The sequence below is a fragment of the Zingiber officinale genome, chromosome 10B (assembly GCF_018446385.1).
Source record: "Zingiber officinale cultivar Zhangliang chromosome 10B, Zo_v1.1, whole genome shotgun sequence".
Lineage (NCBI taxonomy): Eukaryota > Viridiplantae > Streptophyta > Magnoliopsida > Zingiberales > Zingiberaceae > Zingiber > Zingiber officinale.
Genome location: NC_056005.1, coordinates 96,150,428 through 96,158,180, shown reverse-complemented (window position 1 = coordinate 96,158,180; position 7,753 = coordinate 96,150,428). Strand labels below are relative to the sequence as shown.

Genomic DNA, 7,753 nt, shown 5'->3' with positions numbered 1-7,753 from the left:
TCACTCCGTAATGACTTTTTTCCAACGAATTAAGCTCCTCGGGCGTCTAGACCCCATCTAGGCACCTGAAATCAGCTGGAGTGGACTCCGTACTAATCCTCTACAACCAACGGCATGCTAACGTGCCTGAAATAATCCGAGAACCTACACCTGGTCCGAGTGCCTTGGCCTAGTCTGAGCACCTGAAGTCCGAGCACCTGAAGTTCGGGTGCCTTGGCCTAGTCTGGGCACCTGAAGTCTGGGTGCCTGGACCTAGTCAGGGCACCTGGACCTAGTCCAGTCGCTTGAAGTTCGAGCGCTTGGACCTAGTCCAAGCGCCTGAAGATGGTCAACTATGAAGTTGACTATTTTCTTGTCCGATCGCTTCGGTGATACTCAGTCATTCAGAGTTGAGCTCATCCAAACCTAACTCTGGTCTTCTCCTCGAGCAAACTTCCTCCCCAACTTCTCGTCCCTTGGAAGCAACAAGCACGTCCATCTCGTGCACCAATATACTCTTCCATAGCTCCTCATCCCTCGGATGTATCAAGCCTGTTGACTCGCTTGATGTGTCATCTCTCTCGTTCGCTGCATTTTCCGCTCGAATTTTTGTATTCTTAAATCCCTGCATACTTGGACACAAGGGATCAAACCATAGAGCCTAACTTAACTAAGTTGATTACATCAAAACTAATCCGGGGTACTTACATTATACACCTTAGCCATGTAATTATTTTTAAAACCGCCATCTGTCTTCCATGAAGGATCACAAGTCATATCTTGAAGAGTTGCAATTAGTACTTGGACCTCATTCTCTGTCTAGAAGCATTTATTTATCCCACGTCCTCGAACTCTTTGATCTTGCTCCATCCTAACATATAATAATGTCAAATCATTAATAGTAATGAGTAAAAAGGACCATGGTTACAAGAAACTATAACATGTGATACCAAATTTATCAGGAAACAACATTTATTCGATCAAAATTTGTATATAAGTAATAAAAAATTGAATTAGATCGGAGCACAAGACAACTCTAAACAAGATCTGACAAATTCTGGGATGATCGATTTGGCCCTATAAAAATTTTTCACTGATTGTTAAGATAAATCAAGAAGCGCTCACACCGAGTGGTTCATCAGTCCAGTGTCCTTATGTCAATTGTCCATTAAGAAAATTTTATTCATTAACTCATTAAAGATCTTCAGATGCTTAGGAAACTAAGAAAGCACTATGTCACTATACCATTATTATAGAGGGATATGATTTTAAATATTTTACTATTTAATAAAGAATCTGGACCCTTTAATAACTAATTTTGATGAAATCTAAAATTAAATTATGTTAATATCCTTTTTTTCACACTAAAAATAATTTTAAGACTTATTAGCAATTTTTTCTAGTAAAATATACATTGTCATAGTTCACTTTAGTCCCACATCTTAGAATTTACAACACCACGAGCGGAGGAACTTTTATAAATACATTGAGCTAGTGACATTAAAAAGCATACATTTCTCGACATTTTGGCTAAGATTAAGTGTAGTGTCTGTTCTTATCATTTTAATATTTGAGATAAAAAATTAAATTATTTTTTTACCTGGGAGAGTTCATTAAAGTGACTTACTGCTAGAGTTCTCGAGCGTCGCCTTTGTGTTGTACTACTGCATGTGCCTTATGCACCCATGCCAAGTCTAATTTATGGGTTTGGGACACTAATTTATATGTATTAGACATGTAACGTATGTAAGTGATTGCTAGTATTAGTCAGTCAGTCAACTCTCGATGGGTGTCCGTTTTCTAAAGAGAGAAGCTCCAACATCTCTCTAGGATTTTCGGACATCTTCCACATAGTGAGGTGAGTGACTCCTGGGCTTTTTCTCTGATGACTTTGGAAGGCTTTTCCCCGGTTTACTTTTCCTCTTGGCAGCGGTTGTCCACTCGTGGTGATGGCCTCTCTCCGTTGATTCTTGGGTGGATTCAGAGGGTGCCAAGGGATATCTCACTAGCTATATCGAAGTGTTCTTCTCCGGCATAGGGGCGTCTTCTCACTGGCAATACCGTTCATCTATTAGGTACACTTGTTCCTCCCCTCCCCTTCTTCGTGTTTTCCTCAGTTTCCTCTCCTCGGTTTTCTTTAACTTCCCCTTTCTCTCCCCTTTGTCTGGTGCTTAAAAGAAGGCTCTTGGCCGGTCAAATTCCTATTGCAACGTGCTCTATTGAAGATTTTTCAGTGAACTGCATCTCTGGCCAACCTATTGTAGAAAAGGAAATTTCTCAACGATTTAATCAGCTTTAATGGTCAATAATTTCACTGGATTCTAGCATTAATTGAAGTGGTGCAGTTTTTTGAAAGCTAGTTGGCAAATTAGAATTGGTACTTGGTTGGGAGGGACCACACACACGTTTTGTGTTGGAAGTTCACATTCGAAAATTTTGAATTGGTGCTTGACATTTATTAATTTTGTGGGCATTCAATTGAAGACTCCTTGATTCAATCATGTGGACTTTTATACCCAATAGGAAAAAAGAAAAAATGACTCAAGTATTCACCTTTGAGTCAAGCCAAAGATTCATTTAAAGAATACAGATTTAGCCAAATACAAGATGGGTAAAATTGACAACAATTTACTTTAATGAAACCTATGGTGGGGAACAATGTGATGATGTGGATCTAGATGATGGTGTCGCTCCTCACGTTGATGATGGTGAATTGGCGTATGTTGTGGTTAGAAACGGAGCCTCTAGTGACCTTCCATAAGGGCTTGTTATGCAGCAAGCTGAGATACATGTGAAGGCAGTGTCACCACTAAAGGGAGGAGAAACTGCGACATAGGTAGTGCAACAAGAGGACAAAGCTAATTCATTGAAAGTCAATGACGCTGTAGGAGTTGCTAACCATCCTACCCAACACAAAAGAAGACTTGGGAAAGTTTATTCAAGATCAATCAAAAGCCAACTTCAGGCATGTCTTTAGAACAATATGAAGCTAAAGGTGAGAGACTATGTCCCCAGGGCATAGCACAACTGGGGGTGCATAGTTTCATTGTCGAAAGGTCCAGGGTTCAATCCTCGAGATGTCTTTGCCTGGGGTTAGCGTCCCGGCTATGCGCTTTCTGCTGGTGCGGGTAGCACTAACGGTCTAACCTAGGTTTTGATGAATGACAAATATGTTAAGTTAGTTTTGTTATTGTCTGACACTTTGATCGAGTGTGCAGGGGAAGTCTAGACAGGTCGACGGGCTGACCGGATGTCTGGCACGAAGTCCAGCTAGGTCGACGGGCTAACCGGATAGCTGGCGAGAAGTCCAAGCGGGTCGATGGGCTGACCGGGCGCTTGGCGAGAAGTCCAGCTAGGTCGACGGGCTGACCGGATAGCTGGCGAGAAGTCCAGACGGGTCGAAGGGCTGACCGGACGTCTGGCAGGTAAGTGAGGTAAGTCACTGGAGGGGAGTGACTGCGAGGACGCGTTCCCGGGAAGGGAACATTAGGCGTCGATCCGGCTTAGATCCATTTTGGATATCTAAGTCGAGATCGTGACTAGATTCCGGTCTCGGAAAGACGGAATCTAAGTCATATTTTTACTGTTAATTCTATTTCATAAATTGTGCTAGCAATCTGTGTTGCAGAATACATATGTACCTCGGACTAACTCTGTTTTGCAGGAAAGGAAGTTTCTGGAAACAGGAGGTCCGGGCGCCCGGAAGGGATCCGGGCGCCCGGAGGTGAACTTTATCCAGGCCGAGTCGTCGCCACGTGGAGTTCGCTGATTAGACCTGTCACGTCTCACCAGGGCACTCGGAAGGGATCCAGGCGCCCGGAGCAGCATATAAAAGAAGCCCCAGGGATGGAGCTTCTTCAACAATCAATCTGAGAACTCTTCTACCGCTGGTCCTACTGCTCTACGTGCCTGCGACGCCAACAAAGCTCCGACAAAGTGCTCCTTCGATTTTTAGTTAATTTCTTTGTCGATATTACTTTGTTTCACTTGCATTTCCTGTATTCATTTTGTAATTATATTCGAATTGCTAGTGATTGCCCAACGAAAGTGGTCAAGGACCACGGGCCTTCGAGTAGGAGTCGTCACAGGCTTTGAACGAAGTAAAAACAACTGTGTTCATTTACTTTTCCGCTGCGTAGTTTTACTTGACTCTTCGAATCGATATTCACCCCCCCTCTATCGAATGATCACGGTCCTACAAGTGGTATCAGAGCAGGTACCGCTCTGATTTGGTGCAACCACCAATCAGACTGGGGGTGAAATTTTTTTTTTTCCTTTTTTGTTTTCAGTTCGACGCTTAATTCTAAAACTGGTGTATCATTACTTTAATATTTTTTAATTAATCTAAATTGGTGCAACACGAATCTAGATTTTTACTACTATTTTTTCTCTCTTCCCGCACTACTAATCCAAGACCAAGTCTTGGGATTTTTTGTTTCTTCTCTTTCGTCTGTGCGCAGGACTAAAATGTCTCAGACAGAAGGATTCAGCACAGTACGACCTCCACTCTTCAACGGGGACGATTTTCCGTACTTGAAAAAGCGGATGGAGGTTTACCTCAAAACAGACTTCGACCAGTGGATGAGCATTACGAGACCCTACAAAATTCCAGTGGACAACTCCGGGAATCTACTGGATCCTGAAGACTGGACAGCAGACTTGAAGAAAAAAATAAAGCGATCAACACTCTACAGTGCGGATTGACAAGAGAAGAACTGAACAGAGTCGGTCCACACAAAAACGCTAAAGAGCTATGGGACAATTGATCGAACTGCACGAGGGAACGAGCGACGCCAAGGTAACAAAACGAGACTTGCTTTTAAATAAAATTTTTAATATAAAAATGCAGGAAGGTGAAACGGCGAATCAGCTCCACGCAAGAATCAAGGACATCCTTAACGGGCTTCATGCGATAGGCCACCAGATGGAAAATAAAGACTTAATAAGGTACGCATTAAATGCTTTTCCACGTAATAGTTTGTGGGCATCAATTGTAGATGCCTACAAAATTTCTAAAAATCTTTCTAAATTAAAATTAGATGAGCTTTTCTGTGAATTAGAATTACATGAACAAACTAATGCTGGAGCCGAAAAAGGTATAGCTTTATTTGCAGGTTCCTCCAAAGAAAAGAAGAGTAAGCCTGAGTATGAAGAAGATCCCGACCAAGACTCCGAAGATGAAGAACACCTGGTGAACCTGGTAAGAAAAATGTTCACCAGGAGAAAAATGAGCTTCAGCACAAAGGACCTTCAGAAGATCAGTTCTCCATCAGATCAAAAGAACGTGACTTGCTTCGGCTGCAACAAAAAGGGACATTACAAGAACGAATGCCCAAAACTGAAGTTCGATAAACCGAAGCCAACCAAAAAGAAGGCCCTCAAAGCAACATGGGACGACTCCTCGGACGAATCAGAGGAAGAAGAGCAGAAACATCAGAGCCACCTCGCATTGAGAAGTCGAAACAGAAGATGAGTCGGAAGATGAAGACGGGTCTGAACCCGAAACAAGCCACGAGTCCGTACTCGTTTCCGAAGGCCCTAATGAGGTATACTTTAATTTAAACAAAAATTTTTTTAGAATTATTTCTTGTTTAAATAGTAAATTAATTAAAATAGAGAATGAAAACAAATCACTTCTTGAGGAAAATCAAGACCTCAAGGAACAAATAAAAAATTCGAATCCAACTCAAGATCTAACACTTGAGGAGGAGAATTTATCATTAAAAAATGAAATAAACAATTTAAAGGAGATGTTAGAAAAATTCACAACAAGATCAAAAAATCTAAACTTAATCCTAAATAATCAAAAAGCATGCTATAATAAAACCGGACTAGGATATAAGTCGAATTCAAATAAAACCTTCAAATCATTAATAACCCAATACAAATCAACCAATTTAGCTTGGGTTCCGAAAGCGTGCTTAACCACGCAAATAGGACTAAATCAATATTATATACCTAAAGAAAAAATACATTATATAAAATCGAATAAACCAAACCAAAATCCAAAATACAAACCTAAATCAAATTCAAAATTTAAACACCTTAAAAATCAACAAAATTATCACCAAGTTAACCATAACTATAAAAAGAATCGACACAAACCTAAAACCAAAATTTAAATTAATGGCCAATAATTCAGGGGGAGGCTCCAAAATAGCTGGCACCTCCAAAACTAACTTACCCGACAGGGTAACCCAAAATAAACTAACCCGGCAGGGTAATTAGGATTAGAAACCAAGTTTAACTTGAATCAATGATACTGGTGAAATTTTTGGATGATAGTACGTTAGGAAAACTTGGGCATCGCATGTCTAGAAAGATATGGTTTCGATCTGGTGCATTTGGCCAAGTGGAACTGACCGAAGCTACCCTTAAATGGATCCTAATCAGTTAGACCAAGGTTTAGTACTAAGCTCCGTGGATAGGACTATTCGGAAAACCTCGAAAGGTTGGTTACTTCTAATGACGTCCATGTGACTCACCAAGCTTAGAAGTTTATCCGAAAAATGCATGTTTGTAGAGACCAAGACTAAACCTGAATCTAACACAAGTTAAACCAAAACTCCATAATTAAAAATCAAATTTCATCTCGCAAAATCATAGGATTCCCATATTGATAATATAGATCGGGTGAGATGAATAAGGCTTAAATTCTAAATTTTAAACTTAAAATTAATTTCAAAATTTTAAACTTAAAATTAATTTCAAAATTTTAAACTTAAAATTATTTTCAAAACTTTAATTTTAAACTTAAAAATTAATTTCAATTTTAAACTTAATTTCAAAATTTTAATTTTAAACTTAAAAATTAATTTCAAAACTTTAATTTTAAACTTAAAAAATTAATTTCAATTTTAATTTTAAACTTAAAAATTAATTTCAAAATTTTAATTTTAAACTTAAAAATTAATTTCAAAACTTAAAAATTAATTTCAATTTTAAACTTAATTTCAAATTTTTAATTTTAAACTTAAAATTTAATTTCAAAACTTTAATTTTAAACTTAAAAATTAATTTCAAAATTTTAATTTTAAACTTAAAAATTAATTTCAATTTTAAACTTAATTTCAAAATTTTAATTTTAAACTTAAAATTTAATTTCAAACCTTTAATTTTAAACTTAAAAATTAATTTCAAAATTTTAATTTTAAACTTAAAAATTAATTTCAAAATTTTAATTTTAAACTTAAAAATTAATTTCAAAATTTTAATTCTAAACTTAAAAATTAATTTCAAAATTTCAATTTTAAACTTAATTTCAAAATTTTAATTTTAAACTTAAAAATTAATTTCAAAACTTTAATTTTAAACTTAAAAATTAATTTCAAAACTTCAATTTTAAACTTAAAAATTAATGTCAAAACTCCAATTTTAAACTTAAAATTTTGTCTGGTCATAAATAAAATGACTAACGTTAAATCCTACTTACTGTAGGAAACCAAGTGGATTTTGGACAGTGGTTGCTCCAAACATATGACTGGAGATCACACCAAGTTCACTCAACTCACTTACAAAAGCTTAGGAACAGTTGCCTTTGGAAACAACGGCAAACTCAAGGTAATTGGTATAGGTAATATTGAATTAAAAATAGACTTTATAATTACAAATGTTTTACTTGTTGAAAATTTTAAATACAACCTTCTAAGTATAAGTCAATTATGTGATACTAGGTATAAGGTTAAATTTCTATCCACAGAGTGTTTAATCAAACATCTAGATACTCCTACCATAAGCCTAAAAGGTTTTAGAAAAGACAACATCTATGCCATCA

General features: G+C 37.4%; 1 pseudogene; it reads left to right on the top strand.

The window, feature by feature from the left end:
• Nucleotides 1-1,488: 1,488 nt before the first annotated feature.
• On the top strand, nucleotides 1,489-1,667 carry LOC122030661 (annotated as a pseudogene).
• The last annotated feature ends 6,086 nt before the right edge of the window (nucleotides 1,668-7,753 follow it).